The following is an 18,114-nucleotide window of genomic DNA, read 5'->3' on the forward strand; positions in this document are numbered from 1 at the left end:
CAGGTAGTCTACTGCAGAGCAGGGGTTAAGCCCACAGGATTGGATATGGAGGAGAGGAGGGAGAGGTGAAGATCTGCAGTTGGGCTACCAGCTTCTCTGGCCAGCATCCATAAACATCTTTACAAATACCATTGAAAAGTTTTTTCCATGCAGAGTTTTCGTCAAGTCAAGAGATTTTCATCTGTCAGTGTGCGTATGCACATGGGTATGCTGGTGTCTTCCTTTGTTACTCTAAAAACAAAACAAACCAGGGAGAGCGTCTCACTGAGCTGAATGTAGATTCTAGCTGACTCCCTGGCCAGCAAACCCTGGGATCAATCTCCAGCCCCAGGACTGGGTCACAGATGCACATTACCTCACCCAGCTTTACCTGGGGGTCTAGGGGTCCAAACTGGTCTCTTCACACTAACACTGCGATCGCCTCGCCCACCGAACCACCTCCTCGGCTACTTTCCTATGCTTTTAAATATTTGTGTAAATCATTTTAATGGTGACTTGGCGCCCCAATGCAGAGATGCAGCATTTTTTACTTCCCTCATTTGAGGACACTTAAACCACTTGCATTTAAAAGAAATATAGTGGTTCTCCAGCAGAGGACTGGAAATTATTTCTCTTTCAAGCAAAAAAGAAAGACTATTTTTTTTATTTTTATATTCTTTTATTTCCGGAATTTTTTTTTTATTAACTTGAGTATTTCTTATATACATTTCGAGTGTTATTCCCTTTCCTGGTATCCGGGCAAACATCCCCCTCCCCCCTCCCCTTCGTTATGGGTGTTCCCCTCCCAACCCTCCCCCCATTGCCGCTCTCCCCCCACCAGTCTAGTTCACTGGGGGTTCAGTCTTAGCAGGACCCAGGGCTTCCCCTTCCACTGGTGCTCTTACTAGGATATTCATTGCTACCTATGAGGTCAGAGTCCAGGGTCAGTCCATGTATAGTCTTTAGGTAGTGGCTTAGTCCCTGGAAGATCTGGTTGCTTGGCATTGTTGTACATATGGGGTCTCGAGCCCCTTCAAGCTCTTCCAGTTCTTTCTCTGATTCCTTCAACGGGGATTCTATTCTCAGTTCAGTGGTATGCTGCTAGAAAGAGTATTTTTTATTGGATATTTTTTATTTACATTTCAAACGCTATTCCCTTTCTTGGTTTCCCAGACATAAGCCCCCTATCCCTTCCCTCTCTCCTTCTTCAATAAGGGTGTTCCTCTCCCCAACCACCGCTTCCCGCCTTCCCACCCTGACATTCCCCTACACTGACAGATCCAGCCTTGGAAGGACCAAGAACTTCCAAGAACAAGGCTGTTACATATGCAGCTGGAGCCATGGGTCAGTCCATGAGTAGTCTTTGGGTAGTGGTTTAGTCCCTGAGAGCTCTGGTGTTGTTGTTCTTATTGGGTTGCAAGCCCCTTCAGCTCCTTCAATCCTTTCTCTAATTCCTCCAACGGGGACCCCGTTCTCAGTTCAATGGTTTGCTGCTTGTACGCTTGTGTGACGTAATTTAGAAGATATATACCATGATATCTATAATTAAGCGCCCTAGAAAATAAGATCAGAGAGGGTTTTACTTTTAAAGGTTAAGCAGAACAAAAATATCATTACATGTTACTAGCAGCCTTGAAATAACTAAGATGGGGAAACAGAAGGAAGAAAAAAATTGGCCAGGAACAGCCTTTTCCTTCAATATATTTTACTAGTTAATTATGACTAACAAGATAATTCATATTTACAGCAGAATTCACTAAAGCTAAGTGAGAAAAAAAGGGGGGCACTTGGATGAAATTAAAATGAGCCATACTCTTCCCAGAAAAGAATAAGTGTATTTTCCTATCAGTCCTTCTACAGTCTTGTGTGTGTGTGTGTGTGTGTGTGTGTGTGTGTGTGTGTGTCAATAGACAATAATACATTAAAATATATGATGATATTTTTCTAACTAGTAATCGAATTTGTAAAAGGAAATGTGAAGTTAATTATAATTTTATAATGCACATAGACTTTTTTACTAATTAATTTCTCGACAACTTTTTCCATTATTACTTTTTAACACTTACACAAATAACATTAAGTACAGCACAAAAGAGATGCATCGTTATTTTTACTTAAGCGGTTTGTGGAAACAACTTTAGGTTGTCTGCTTTTAAAAAGGAAACAATACTTCAGTTAGAAAGCGTGCCTTTAATGTATAGGATCTACCCAGGCAAGAGAGAAAAGGATGGAGCCGTTCTTCCTAGAATAAATCTTTGCACTGGGAAGTTTCGGGCTCACGCGCTAACATGAAGCTTGGTGTCTGGGAAAAGGTCTCCAGGGACCAGCTCATCTGGCGGGCCACCATTTGTCTCACTGTGATCCCCGACAGGCAAACGCACTGTCTTCACAGCTCCCTCTGCCCAGCACACAGGGAGACAGACGAGTATCCTTGCAGTTGATACAATAAGCCTATAGGAGCAATGCCCACAGAGTTTCCTCCCAAACATTAGTGTGAAAGGCTTTGGTGGAAATACAAAATCCCAGCTATATAGCAACCAAGCCTTGATTAAAGGGCATTCACTGGATCATTTATGCCCAATCTCTCTACCACTCCTGAAAAGACTCACATGGGGCCCCACAAGACATGCCCCTTACTGTGCTGTCAGAAACCTGGTTACCTCCAGTGTCTAGTGGTATTTTCTGGGTCACAGAGACCACAGCCAAAACAAGAAAAATATCAGTCTTCAGTAAACACAACAAAGGAAAACAAACAGCTCCCAAATACCAGCCCTCTTCTGTAGCCCACTGCTGTCCTCAAACAAACAAACCACGTTATTTTCTTAGACCCCCCGGACTACCAGTCAAATACCATTTGTCCTACTTGTACCTCCAGACTTAGGAAGCACAAAGGCATCTACACCTTTAAGGTTAAATCACACCCCACTTGCGTGCTATTCCCTCTCAGCCTGTTCTACATCACCACCCCTTTCACTAGCCATTTAGACTTTTTCCCCAGTGCCGTCCTCCAGGCTCTGAGACCTCTCAAGACTCTGTGTCTCTGTGCGTGTATATCTTATACATTATCACCACCCATCAAAGAGCCAACTCTGCCCCGATGGACGTAATATCACCCCACTAAGAATAAGAACTGCCACATTTTATCTAAGCAACAATGACCGGGCCTTTGGAGTCAGAGTCTTAGAAAAACAAAGCACTTCTCAGTTATGTTGTCCTTTCCCACTAACTCGACATACCTTGATACCTTGATTTGGGAAGGTTTTTTTTTTTCTTTTTCAAAGATGCAGGTGTTGAGCTGGACCCAGAAGGTCGTCTATCACATGATCTGAATCTGAGGCCTACATGATTTATTTAGTGTCAGCTGATTTAAGTGTGTGTTGAAGCACTTCTAAAATCTGATCTTTATTATTTGTTAATCGCTTTCAATGCAGACTTGCATTTATTAAATGCTAGCAGTGTGTCAGGCCTTGTCCGAGTTCATGGATTTTCCCCGATAATCCTATGATGTCAATAATGATGTTACTCTGTGCAGACGGAAAACTCACACAACCGATCGTCTTTGCTCTTAAGCAGGAATCCACATGGCCACATGACCATCGCTACATAGTAACCCTCATCTGGCAAGACCTGAGATTCTTATTGGGCATACACACATACATGCATGCATACACACACAATCTCTTCTGTGCAATAACACATGTGAAGAAAAACAATCACGGAACTTAGGGTCAAGTAAACTGGTTGAATTTTTAAATCTTCAATTTCTTTGGTATTATGACTAAAAGCTTCTAACCTCCTGTTATCCATAAACTGAGCCTAATTACACTTTGAAATAAAGTTGTGTGAGAGATAAAATAAAAAAACAAAAATCCTAGCTAGCGAGCACATAAGATTTATATGTACAGTACATGCTTCTCTCTTTCTCTCTCTCTCTCCTCTCTCTCTCTCTCTCTCTCTCTCTTCTCTCTCTCCCCTCTCTCTCTCCCTCTCTCTTTCTCTCCTCTCTCTCTCTCCCCCCTCTCCCTCTCTCTCTCTCTCTCTCTCTCTCTCTCTCTCTCTCTCTCTCTCTCTCTCTCTCTCTCTCTGCTTTAACTTATTCAGTGACAGTAAACTAAGTGCATTCTTGAACATTTAGTTCCCAGCAAGGTACAGAGGCGTCCTGGTGAGCGTCTTTCACAGGTACACGTGCACAGTGTTATCAACAACTATATTTTGTAGCAATGGTAGACTGATGACTGTCAAGTGGAATGCCAAACAGAAAACCCTAACTAAAGGAATAGAGGATTTACTAGTGACCACCCAGTGTTTGGAAAGGCTGGCATGCCGTTGGGATATAATACGTCAAAGGTTGGGTTATTCCCCAAAGGAAATAGATTCTGAGTTGGATGTTGGTGTGCAGGGAATAGATTGCAAATGTCAACATCTGTTAAGGGGAAGGAAACAAGAGTGTGGAAGAGCTGAACTAAAACATCAGATGTCAATCACTATAAAGATGAGCCCCACCCACCAAGCTGGCCAATGTGCAGGAAACAAAAGGCTCCTGAGTGTTCATCCCTAAACCAGGCATTCATATCACACCTCTCTTCAAAAGCCTCACGGATCCTGAGGGAACAGGGGGATGAAAATTGTAAAGGCCGGAAGTGTTGGACAACTCCAAGTGCACATGCACTTCTGAGCTCCCAGACACTGTGACAGTGTGCACAGACCTGTGCAAGCTCCAGCCAGACGAAACTCCAGCATAGAGGAGGAAGATACCTACATAATACGGCCACTAGCTGAGGGTCGATGGGCATTTGATAGCTACAAAGTGAGAGTCACTTTTCTTTAATGGTGTGACTCCTAGTGGGCTATTCCCCCACCAGAGCAGTTCCTAGACCAAAAGTAGTTGTGCAAACTGGATTTAATACGAAAGGAAGAAAAAATTTGTTACCTCATTTTTCATTGATTGTTCCTGCGTGCGTGTGTGCGTGTGTGTGTGTGTGTGTGTGTGTGTGTGTGTGTGTGTGTGTGTTTTCTCCTAAATCAACCTTCTCAGTCTGGAAAATGCTACTTGCATGTGTGTTTTTAGGGTTGACCAAAAAGAGGCCATGAATTTGAAAAACAGCAAGAAAAAGTATATGGGAACATCTGGAGGGAAGAAATCGAAGGGAGAAATGATGTGATTATATTATAATCTCAAAAGACAGAAGATTTTGAATTTTTTAGTATATCTAATGTGATTGATTCATTATAAATAATTTCAAAAGAGAAGAAGTAATTTCAGAGTTGGAAGGGTCGGGACGAGAAGGCCAAGAGTGGATAAGACTGGAAGATGTGAATGTGCTCAGAATAGGTTGTATGAGATTCTCAAAGACTTGTTTAAAAATTTATACGTTTCCTGCTGATTGCCACAGGAAGAGGAATTTGAATTAGGCAGCTGTCTTCACCTATGCGAACGTCCTAAAGAATGAGTGAGCTGGGACTGGCCGCCACCAACAATCTGAGCGCCTGATGGCATGAATGTCCCAGGCCCAACGGAGAGGGGGCGGTGCTGGGGCGCACATCAGGGCATCCATTACAAGTGGATGTGCATCGTGGTGTAAATTACAGGTCTTGAAGGGGTTCATTTGCTTTTATTATAAATTCTAAGAACATCTCCTACAAGATTCCAAACTCTTCTGCAGCAAAGACTGGGATTCATATGAAGCCTGTGATGATAATTATCTTGGCCCTTAGTTCTCTTTCCTTATTCCGAGTGTATAAGCCTAAGCCCTTAGGGTTTTTGTTGTTGTCATTTGTTTGGTGGTGGTTGTTGCTTCGGGTTTTCTTTTGTTTTGTTTTTAGTGCATCAACTTTATAGACAGAAAGTAGATGCGAGTGGAAAGTGTGAACAAGGGAATGGAGAAACTAAAGCACACAGAGACTTACCTACCTTTGAAGTTTGTGCAGTTGAATAAAGGTGAGGCATGAACGGAACAGTGAAATGCCAGTGGTGGAAAAAGTGCAGATGCTGGCTTCTACGTAGGAAGAAACTCTAACACACAACCAAACCAATCAACAGGCCTCAAGGACGTTGACCTAAAAAGCATAGACCATGCATGTGAGATCCCACCATTCCTGGGAGCCTGAATCCCACCACTAGGTTAAGCTCTCTGAATATCTTCTATCTGAAACCCAAATTGGTACAAAGGGGAGAGGTACAAATGAAGGGGGTTGGCCAGACACATATTTAGGAAAGAAATAAGCTTTCTTGTAGGTTGATGTCATTATGCAGGTGAAGGCAGGTACAGGATAGAACAAAGCCTGTCATTGGATGAGAAGGAAGGATGGTTGGGAGAAAAGTTTTAGAAAGGAGAGGGGCCAGAGCAAGGAGAAAGCAGTTGAGAAAACGTGGTGGCAGATGTTAAGATTCCTCTCTGCACATATGACAGGTTGTTCTGACTGTTCTTAAGGGATGGGTGTGTACAGGATTTTGTGTTGTCTAGATGGGCAAATTATATCTTATCAATTGGATCAGAGGATATTGTGTGGTGTGTTCTTCATGTGGAGATTTCTTTGCGTTCAAGAGAGTGTATGGTGTCGGGATGCACGGGCCCACCACAGAACTGGGATGTGTATGCCTGGCATGGTGGCAACCAGCCAAGAGAGCTGTGAGTGAGGGCGGGGCAGCCTGACAGGGTGCCTCGTTGGAACAGCTCTAGGACCACCTGAGTCAGAAAGTACTTAGGGGCAGCGTAGAGCCACTGAGATAGTTCCAATTGCCTGCCAGAGCCAGAACTAGTGAGAGAGCGTGACCACCAGGGTACGTGTAGAAGTCATTCCTCCCTTTTTTATTTTTTACCACACCTCTTTCTGGGCTGAGTTTTAACACAAGTAGCCCTGGTAAATGTTTAATACTCTGTACTTTTGATCTATCAGCACCAATTTTAACCTTACTCTATGCTCAAACAAGGGTATCTCTGAAAATAATGAGAAAAACCATTATACATACCTGGTCATCAGAAACTTGTAAATGTTTGAAACTCGCTTTGTGGAATGAAGTACTGAGAAGATACTAGTGTTGTGAACAGAAATTGGAGAAGGCTTCCATTGGGGGATGAGGTATGAAAGAGGAGAATTTGACCAGATGAAAAAGAATGAGATTAAAAAGTTTCAAGATGAGAAAGCAAGAACGACAGAGCGTCTGATCTGTGGGAAGAAGTCTAGCATATGGAGGCCTGGCTGGATCAAACATCACACTGGTGCCTCTCTCATTTTCTGAGCCCTTCTGAGATCTCTATTTCCTACTGCCTCTTATTTTACTAGCTACAGTGCAGCCACTGTGGAAACACAGACTCTTGTTTTGCATATCCAGCATCTAACCCAACACCCTTAAAACAATGCGCTCTTCAGGTTTGATGGAGGTTTTTAAATTCTTCTTGACCATTCTTCACTGTTCTTCTCTTCTGATATAAAAGAAAAAGTGTATTCTTGCATGGGTAAAACTATGAGTCCATAATGTACCATTCTACATAAAAATACACATTTCAGTTATTTGCTATCCAACATCATCTACAAGGCAAACACAGAACAGGGAAAGGAAGAAATAAGGCATGTGTGAAACAACCTGCTCTTCTCAGCAAAGTCAGAGCTCTAGTCCCTCAGTCCATACCCCAACTCTTCCACAGGACTCCCCAAGCTCCCTAATGCTTGGCTGTGAGTCTCTGCATCTCTTTCCATTGGTTGCTGAGTGGAGCCAAAACCACATGATCATTTAACTAGATGCTGAAAAAGCCTTCAACAAGATCCTACACCCTTCGTGTTAAAAGAGAGATAGTGATACAAGGCCCATACCTAAACACAATAAAGACAATATACAGCAAGGCAGTAGCCAACATCAAATTAAATGGAGAGAAACTTAAAGCAAATACACTAAAATCAGGGACAAGACAAGTTTGTCCACACTCTCCTTATCTCTTCAATATAATACTTGAAGATCTAGCTAGAGCAATGTGGGTCTGTACACTGGAGGCTATCCACAGAGATCTCTGGCCAGGCCATGTTGGAAAGGTTCAAGCAAAGGGTAAAGGGCACAAGCAGGGAAACACTTGCTGTTTCTCCAAGAAGTCACACTGACTGTGCTGTTGATCTGAGCAGAGCTGAGCCGAGCTGAGCCAAGCTGGGCTGAGCCAGTGGAAGGCTGGCTAGCCAGCGAGGGGACTGCAGGTGGCAAAGTATTAGGAGAGCAGTTCTTTCCCCGGTGCTGTCATAGCTCATATGACAAGCACTCTCTGAGGACAGAGTAATTCTCACACACCTTTATTCCTTCTAGACAGGATCTCATGTACAGTTTTAGGAAGGATTGGGGTCTGAAAATAGGTGTTTCCTATTGGCTTGGTCTGAGAGGATAGGGATGCCTCATCTGCATGTGGAAGGGCTTGGGGCATTGCCACTATCAGACTGATGGCCACAAATCCCAGGGGTGGTGGTGAGGGGTAGCTGCAGTTACATGACAAGGGCCTGGTGCTGGGAAGAGGCAAAGCTTCTACCGTCCCCTCAGTGTCTCTGGGGCTTCTAGCCTTAGCTCAATCTTGCCAGGCTTCCTCTCTCAGCCCACTGCCCTGCAGAACAATAAGACACTAAAGGAAATGCAGGGACTACAAATTGGAAAGGAAAAAGTCAAGGTATCTGTATTGATGTCTGTATGCAGGTGAGGGCAGGCACAAGATAAGGCAAGGCCTGTGATTGGGCAGTGAAAAAGTAAGGTGGGCACAGAGTTTTGGAAAGAATAGAGAGAGGAGGAAGAGAGAAGAGTAGATGGAGGAGGAGAAGGATGGCCCTTGCCTGTGTGGCCTTAAATAGCCACAGGTAGCTATGAATATCTTATAAGGGATGAATTATTACAGAACAATTTGTCTTATCTAGGTGGGCAGTTTATATCAATATTATTGGCTCTGGGTTTATTGTGTGGACATTTTGTGGAGTGAGAATTTACTGATATAAATCTGATTGCTAAATTACAAGCTTCTAGAGTTTTGATTTTACTGGGATACTGGGAGTTGTGACTATAACCACAGGGGGCAGATGCTGGGGATGTGAGCAGAGTCCACAGCAGAGAGCCTTGAGAGAGACTGCCCATGATGGGGCTAACCATGGAGGTGGAGAGACTACAGGACCCAGAGAGTAGCCAGAGGTAGTGTGAGATGGAAATTGGGAGCTTAGTGAGTCAGGTGGAGATGTTTTGAGAAGCCTGGGTCAGAGAGTCTGCCAAGTGTCAGAGCTAGCATGAGATGGACTTCTGTTTTCCCCCCTATTGTTTCCCACTACAGGTATCATTGTCCTTGGATGATGATGTGTACAGTGAGCAACCCCAAAAATTGTGCCAGAGAACTCCTACAGCTGATAAAAAACTTCAACAAAGTGGCTGGATACAAAATCAACTCAAAGAAATCAGTTGCCCTCCTTTATATAAATGATAAATAGGCTGAGAGAGAAGTTAAGGAGACACAACACCCTTCAAAGTAGCTACAAATTCTATAAAAATACCTTGGCATAACTCTAACCAAGCAAGTAAAAGACCTATATAGCAAGAACTTCGGGTTGGGGATTTAGCTCAGTGGTAGAGCGCTTGCCTAGCAAGCGCAAGGCCCTGGGTTCGGTCCCCAGCTCTGAAAAAAAAAAAAAAAAGAAAACAAAACAAAGCAAGAACTTCAAGTCTCTGAAGAAGGAAACTGACGAAGACATCAGAAGATGGAAAGATCTCCCATGCTCATGGATCGGTAGGATTGACATAGACAGTAATGCTTCTTTAGAGACAGACTTAGAGACTATTTCATTCTGCTTAGACATCATCAGTTCTGTGAAACCAGAGAGGAAGAGGGAAGAGTTGCCATGGAGAAGCTCCTCTGTCATCTCAGAATGATTGAGTAACAAATAGAAAATAATCCTTTCAAATACGTGATTTTTTTTAACCAGTACAGTCTGACTACTTAATGCCAGTTGGATAAACTTGGTGAAAGTATATCTCATCTGCTCTAGGAATTGTCACCCCCAGAGCCACTCTGGTTTTCGTTGTTACTGCACAGCTACAGGGCCAGTCACCCTCTAATGTAGTAGGGTAAACGCAGCTTTAGGCAACAGAGAGATAGTGATTGGATTCCATTAAATTTCATTTATAAAAACAAGTGTTAAATTGTATTCAGCCCAACAGTAGCTTGCCAATGTCTTCCTTACCGGTCTGAAATCATCCTTAACCTGTAGGAAGAAGGCAATGATACAGAGGTTAGGATTGTTCGACGATCTTAGAAAACCTGACCTGTCTTGTATTGTGTGTCCCCTGACCAACTGATGAGCCTGTGTCAACATTCACAGACGAGGCAAAGGGGCAAAGCTCAGAGAGATGTCTACTCTTAGTTGTCACCTTGACTACATCTGGAATTAACTAAAACCTAAGAAGTTAGGAATACATGTGAAGGACGTTTTCTTAATTAAATTATTTGAAGACTCACTTTTTTCTTTTTTAATTTATTTTTTATTGGATGTGTTCTATTTACATTTCAAATGTTGTTCCCTTTCCCGGTTTCCCATCCATAAGCCCCCTATCCCATTCCCCATCCCCTTTCTTCTACAAGGGTGTTCCCCCTCCCCAACTACTCCACTTCCTGCCTCTCTGCCCTGACATTCCACTACACTGAGAAGAGGGTCCAGCCTTGGTAGGACCAAGGGCTTCTCCTCCCATTGGTGCCCAACAAGGCCATCCTCTGCCACATATGCTGATGGAGCTATAGGTCCATCCCTGTGCTCTCTTTGGTTGGTGGTTTAGTCCCTGGGAGCTCTGGGGGGGGTCTGGTTAGTTGATATTGTTGTTCTTTCTGTGGAGTTGCAAACCTCCTCAGCTCCTTCAGTCCTTTCACTAACTCCTCCACTCGGTACTCCATTCTCAGTTCAATGATTGGCTGATAGCATTCGCCTCTGTATTCGTCACGCTCTGACTGAACCTCTCAGGAGACAGCTATATCAGGTTCCTGTCAGCATGTATTTCTTGGCTTCATCAATATTGTCTAGGTTTGGTGGCTATATGTATATGGGCTGGATCCATTTGAATCCAGACCTTTTGAGAAGGGAAGAGCCACCTTTAATCTGGGCCATACCTTCTGGTGGCAGCTTATATAAAGGACGTGAAAGAAAGAAGCTTTTGCTCTTTGCCTGCTTTGCTCTCACTCTTCCTGTCAAGTCTATTTCCTCACTAGCATCAGCACCCAGAAGACCAGAAGAGACATCCTGCCTTGTGGACTGAACAACTACTGGTTTCTTGAACCTTTTGTTGGTAGACAGCCATTGTACTAACTGGACCAAAACCTATAAGCCATTTTAATAATTGTGCATGTGTGTGTGAGTGTGTGTGTGTGGTGTGTGTGTGTGTGTGTGTGTGTGTGTGTGTGTGTGTGTGTCTTCATTCTATAAGGTCTATTCCTCTAGAGAACCCTGACTAATATACTCAATAACAGACATAAGCAATGAACTTTCACTATAAAACATAAATGAGCTTCTCATATTCACATATGGGAAAATAATCATGAAATGCCACCTGACCCCGCATTGAACTATTGCACCTGTCATATGGACACAAACTATGAATTTATCAATGGACCCAAAAGTAAAAGGCAAAAGCAAACTCAATCACTACTAGGATCCTGTTACCTCATAAATACCACTCGTCATGTTCAGGGAGAGACCACTGTAGATCTGTGGCCCTCTATGGGGAACCACAATGGTCTCCCCACTGATGACTGGGCAAAGTTATTATCCCTGTCCAACAACAGTAAAATTATCATGTAATTGTTACCTTTATTTACTGTGCGTGCATGTGCACGCATGTGCATATATCGGGGCACACTGATGCCACAGTACATGTGTGGAGATCAGAGGACACCTTGCTGAACAGTCAGTGGGCTCTGGGCATCAAGCTCAGGTTCTCAGACATGGTGGCAAATGCCTTTACCCACTGAGCTGCCTCTCTGACCCAGCAAAATCATCATTCTATGGGAAATGCATCCTCATGCTAGGCTGAAATAAAAGAGCCTACCTGTCTTCCCTGCATTCATAGTCTTAAAATAAATTATCCATATGCACATATCCCATTCAAATGCCCAAGCACCTACCTGGATGGCTATACATTAAATCATTAAATGGTTTTCCATTTGAGACTTGAAAATCCCCTGATGAAATGAAGCTCAGTTCCCATTCAACAAAACAAACCGAACTTCTTATCTCTAAGGCCATTGCCTTTTCCTGGCTCAGTAAAATTTTACAAAATATGTAATTATGTCTTTAGTTTATTTCAATTCAAATTCATACAAGTAAGCCTGGGGTCATTCATCATAAACTTTGCGCTAAGCTTCAACTAGCAAAAATTGTGAGAGAAACGATGAAACAATACAGTATGCCTGGATATTCTGTCACCAAAAGGAGCCACTCTCTTAGCAATGGTACAGTAAATGGTTTGACAGTGATTAATGACCAGACTCACTGTTGGGCCACCCTAGCCCTACGGCTGCTGCACTTAACTTCCATTCACAGGAAAACCAACTTTGGCTGCCACAAAGGCAAATAAATATAATAATGAAAACTAGCAGTGTAGTTCTCCTTGAAACATTCATTCTTCCCAGTGTACTTGTTCCCTTGTTCTTGGGCAGCAGAAAGAAAATAATAATAGTAGTAGTAGTAGTAGTAGTAAGCAAATGGATAGAACTAAAAATGTCATCCTGAGTGAGGTAACCCAGTCATAAAAGAACACACATGGTATGCACAAACTGATACGTGGATATTAGCCCAAAAGCTCAGATTACTAAAGAAACAAATCACAGACCACATGAAACTCAAGAAGAAAGATCAAAGTGTGGATGCTTCAGTCCTTCTTAGAAGGGAGAACAAAATACTTACATGAGAAAATACAGGGACAACGAGTGGAGCAGGGACAGAAGAAAAGGTCATCCAGAGACTGCTCTACCTGGGGATCCACCCCATATGCTGCCACCAAACCCACTCACTATTGCTGATGCCAAGAAGTGCTTGCTGACTAGAGCCAGATATGGATGTCTTCTGAGAGGCTGTGCCAGAGCCTTACTGATACAGATGAGGATGCTTGCAGCTACCCATCGGACTGTGCACAGAGACCACAATGGAGGAGTTAGAGAAAGGACTGAAGGAACTGAAGGGGATTGGAACCCCATAGGAAGAACAACAATATCAGTCAACCAGACACCCCAGAACTCCCAAGGACTAAACAACCAACCAAAGAATACTCATGGAGGGACCCATGGCTCCAGCCGCATATGTAGCAGAGGATGTCCTTGTCTGGCATCAATGGGAGGCGAAGCCCTTGGTCCTGTGAAGGCCTGATGCCCTAGTGTAGTGGAATGCAGGGTGATGAGGTGGGAGTGGGTGGGTGGGAGTGGGAGTACCCTCTTAGAAGTAAAGGAGGGGGGAAGTAGGTATGGGAGAGGGGATAAATGGATAACATTTTAAATGTAAAGACTAAAATATCCAATAAGTAATAATAATAATTAACAATAATGTGAAATGCAAGGCTAACTTCAGCTTCCCCACCTCCCTCTTTGGTAGCCTTCTTCCTTCAATCTCAACAAGCCCTTCCCCACCATGTCTCAGATCCTCAGTTCTGAGGCTTGGTCTACCTCATGTACAGACTTCTCCCATTTCTCAGACATCTTCATTTCAATGCTGTGTCCATTTCTGGCTGGACACAGAATGGAACAAGACAGTGGCAGCCTTTGCAAGCCTGTCTAAATATCCTGCAGTAAAAATATCTGCCCCAATGAGCATCTCTGCTCATTAAGAAACATTAACACCATTGTAAAACGTGCCCAAAATGCATCTGTGAGAAGGGTGAAGTGCCATCCACTTCACTCACTGGTAAAGAACAAGAAGTTTGTCGTCCAGTCTTGGCTAGACTCAGCTGTATGCTTTCTTTGCCTTTTCTCTTTGTAAACTGAATATCTTCACTGGGATGAAACATAACCATAAGTAGAACAGCCAACCTTTGTTGTTCAAGTAAGAAGCCAGGTCTTGATGGTTGTCTTGGAAACACCCACTCCAGAGACAGTGAGGTGGAGACAAATTAACAGACTCTGTACTTGGATTTCAACCCAATTTCGTGAAGCATGACCATAGACCAGTAGCCGAGCCCCATGGCATTCCTGTTCCATCAGTTCAAGCTGAGGAGTATTCCGCCTGCCATAGAATTGTGTGCTGTAAAAGATTTTGCATGCCACAGTACCTAGCATGTGACCAGCAAAGTGTAAGTACCTGGTGCCTGGTACGTCCTTCTCTTGGTCGTACTGGGCATCATGTTGGCTCTCACTCATCTTTAGCCAGAACTGATATGGAGAAAACCTCTTTCCGATCTCAGAACTCCGACTATGAAAAGGCAAATAATGGTCCTACAGCTGATTCCAAAAACTCCCTTTGTGGCGTCTATTCAAAGACCCTGGACTGTGCACACTCTCTTGCTGGAGAATCATTTGTGTTATTTTTCTGTCCATAAAGGTTTACATGTCTGGTGTAAGAAAGGAGTATAGTAGTGGGTAAAACAATAAAACAAACAAGAGTTCTACTCTCACAGAAAATAAATGTCGATCTTACTTCAGATAATAGTCGCAAAGGCTACGAGGATGATAAAGTGAGGGAGGAAAACAGAGGACGTTCAAGTGGGGATAGCACTGTGCGTGCTGTGGCACGGACGGACCTCTCTGAAAACAGAGCCTCAAGGCTGTGGCTGTGTAAAGAAATCCATCTTTGTGAGGATGTTTCAAGGTTTCTTCCACCTGAAGGGATCAGCATGAGCAAGGGCCTTGAGAAGAGACCAAATAGAAGAGGAAATGAAGCACAGAGATTTCATGAAGAGATGACTGGGAGGGAGGTCAGGGGCTGAGCGATGGCAAGACGGTGGGGATCTGCAGAGCTTCGGGGGAACAGCATCCACAGCTGTGTAGTGGGAAGCAGAACAGAAGCTTGAACTAGGGACTGACCTCTTCTAAAACATGGTCTTAAAATTGTAAATAGCCCCTGCGGCATACCAGAATAAATGAAATGTTAGATCTAGGAGGGACCAAACAGGTCTCTTAACCCCAGATTCCTCATTTCAGAGATGAGAAATCGGAAACACAAAACGAGCCCCACTGAGGTTAAAAGAAGGGCCCGGCTCACATATTGAACCTTCTTCATCTCTTGGCCTGGAGGTTTTCAACAGTTGGCTATTTCTGCTCAAGTCCTCCATTTTGCCTTGACTATCAAAAAGATGAGAGCAAATACATTCTAGGCTGTTTTAGGACATCTGATTTGGTCTTTCTCTTCTCATGCCTTGTGCTTACAAAAACCCCCAGAGTCTGCTCCTGAAATACTATGCCTTACTCAGCTAAGGTGCTAAAGAAGGTCCCTGTAGAAGGAGGAGAGATGATCCAGTCCCAGTCAACCCAGACTTTGCTCCCCCGGGTCCCAAGTAGAAGTCTCTGAGCCTGCATCTTCACCGATGCCTCACTGTCTCCCTGAGCCCTCCCTCCAGGGACCAAAATCAAACTAAGGATGGAAGACGCAAGAATGGAGGTGGTCTCTGCCTCCCACTGTGGTGTGTGGGGCTCATTCCACGCAAGCTGGGCATCCATGCTAATTAGGAGCAGAGAAAACAAAGCAAAGCTGTCCAGACTGAGATCACGGTGGGTCCTTCTCAAAGCCTTTCGTGATGAGACCTTAACAAGTAGAAATCTCCTTCAAAGGAGCATTTTATCACTGCAAAGAGCATCCCCATGTTTCTCTCGGACTTGAATAGCATCGGTACCCTGCAGAGAAAAGGGAGGGAGGAGCTTTGCTATTTAATTGCTTCTACATAACTCACAGGCCTCAGCAGAAGCACATGCCCATCATTTGCGAACAATAAGTGATCAATCACTAGAAAATACATCCTGCCTACCAAACTGAGCCCTTGGCTTCCTGTCAGTCTACTCTACTAAACTGGAGGTTCTACCAAGGACCCTGAGAAAGCCTCTCTCTGCCATTGGTTTTCAGGGCACAGACAAGAATTTTGTCATTAACTCTGGAGACCTACAACGAAGCTGTGTTTGAGGCTCATGCATGGGATAATAGAAGAAAGTGGAGATTGATACAGGGAGAAAAGAAATGTTTAAAAGGCAGACGCCTCAACTGTTCCTGATGGTAGTTAAGGGAATATGCATGAAGCAGTGATATGTGTGGCCAGAAATGCAGCTTACAAACTCCTAGTCAGTGGGTAATACAGCAAAAGGCACTGGGTCATTGCTTCACTAATTAATAGTCTACGTGCAAACAACAGGAGTGGGTCAAGGCCAGACTGAAGGAAAAAGAAGAGCAAAGAGAAGGAAAGAGAAACTAAGTAGCTCCAAACCTAAGAGCCGAAGGACAGAGAAGAATGGGAAACCTAGAATTATGCGCATACAATTACTTAAAAGTCTAGTTATTTAGTCCACACATACTATTACTTTCGTTTTAAAACTATCAGGACCTCAAAGAGGCATTTATTCCCTGTCTCCTATTTCAAGAAAGCTATAGTTCTCAGTGACTTTTTCTATTGCTGTGACAAAACACCATGACCAAGGCAACTTATAAAAGAAAGCATTTTTTCTGGTTGCTGCGGCCGCGGAGAGCTCATAAGCAACACCCCATGAGCAAACTTGAGCCTCGGGACCACAAGTAAGACCAACTTTTCTGCTGCAAGGGACCTGCCTGGTGAACTCAGGACACACAGAGGCAAAATTCCTCTAGGACCGGACACTTCTGGTATTTAGCGCGAGTCCCAAACCTGCGGATCCCTGCCCGCAGCAGCTCTCTGCTCCCAAACACCGTGGGAGAGAGATCTCACTGCCTGGTCAGGTGGGCACTCCTGAGGCGGCAGAGCAGAAGAGACCACCAACACTGCCCACCCCTGCCCATATCCCTGGCCCAAGAGGAAACTGTATACGGCCTCTGGGTTCCCGTAGAGGAGGGCCCAGGAGCGGCAGGTCCGCTGCGTCTGAGACACCGCCAGAACCTGAAGGGACCGACCAGATAAACAGTTCTCTACACCCAAATCCCATGGGAGGGAGAGCTAAACCTTCAGAGAGGCAGACACACCTGGGAAACCAGAAGAGACTGCACTCTGCGCACATCTCTGACGCCAGTGGAAAACACCAAACGCCATCTGGAACCCTGGTGCACTGAAGCTCCCCGAAACGGCGGCGCAGATCTTCCTGGTTGCTGCGGCCACAGAGAGCTCATAAGCAACACGCCATGAGCAAATTTGAGCCTCGGGACCACAGGTAAGACCAACTTTTCTGCTGCAAGCGACCTGCCTGGTGAACTCAAGACACAGGCCCACAGGAACACCTGAAGACCTGTACATAGGAAAAACTACACACCCGAAAGCAGAACACTCTGTCCCCATAACTGGCTGAAAGGAAACAGGAAAACAGGTCTACAGCACTCCTGAAACACAGGCTTTTAGGACAGTCTAGCCACTGTCAGAAATAGCAGAACAAAGTAACACTAGAGATAATCTGATGGCGAGAGGCAAGCACAGGAACCCAAGCAACAGAAACCAAGACTACATGGCATCATCGGAGCCCAATTCTCCCCCCAAAGCAAACACGGAATATCCAAACACACCAGAAAAGCAAGATCTAGTTTCAAAATAATATTTGATCATGATGCTGGAGGATTTCAAGAAAGACGTGAAGAACTCCCTTAGAGAACAAGTAGAAGCCTACAGAGAGGAATCACAAAAATCCCTAAAAGAATTCCAGGAAAACATAAATAAACAAGTAAAAGCCCATAGAGAGGAGTCACAAAAACCCCTGAAAGAATTCCAGGAAAACACAATCAAACAGTTGAAGGAATTAAAAATGGAAATAGAAGCAATCAAGAAAGAACACATGGAAACAACCCTGGATATAGAAAACCAAAAGAAGAAACAAGGAGCTGTAGATACGAGCTTCACCAACAGAATACAAGAGATGGAAGAGAGAATCTCAGGAGCAGAAGATTCCATAGAAATCATCGACTCAACTGTCAAAGATAATGTAAAGCTGAAAAAGCTACTGGTCCAAAACATACAGGAAATCCAGGACTCAATGAGAAGATCAAACCTAAGGA

This window comes from Rattus norvegicus, chromosome 1, assembly GCF_021556685.1.
Source record: "Rattus norvegicus strain SHRSP/BbbUtx chromosome 1, alternate assembly SHRSP_T2T, whole genome shotgun sequence".
Classification (NCBI taxonomy): domain Eukaryota; kingdom Metazoa; phylum Chordata; class Mammalia; order Rodentia; family Muridae; genus Rattus; species Rattus norvegicus.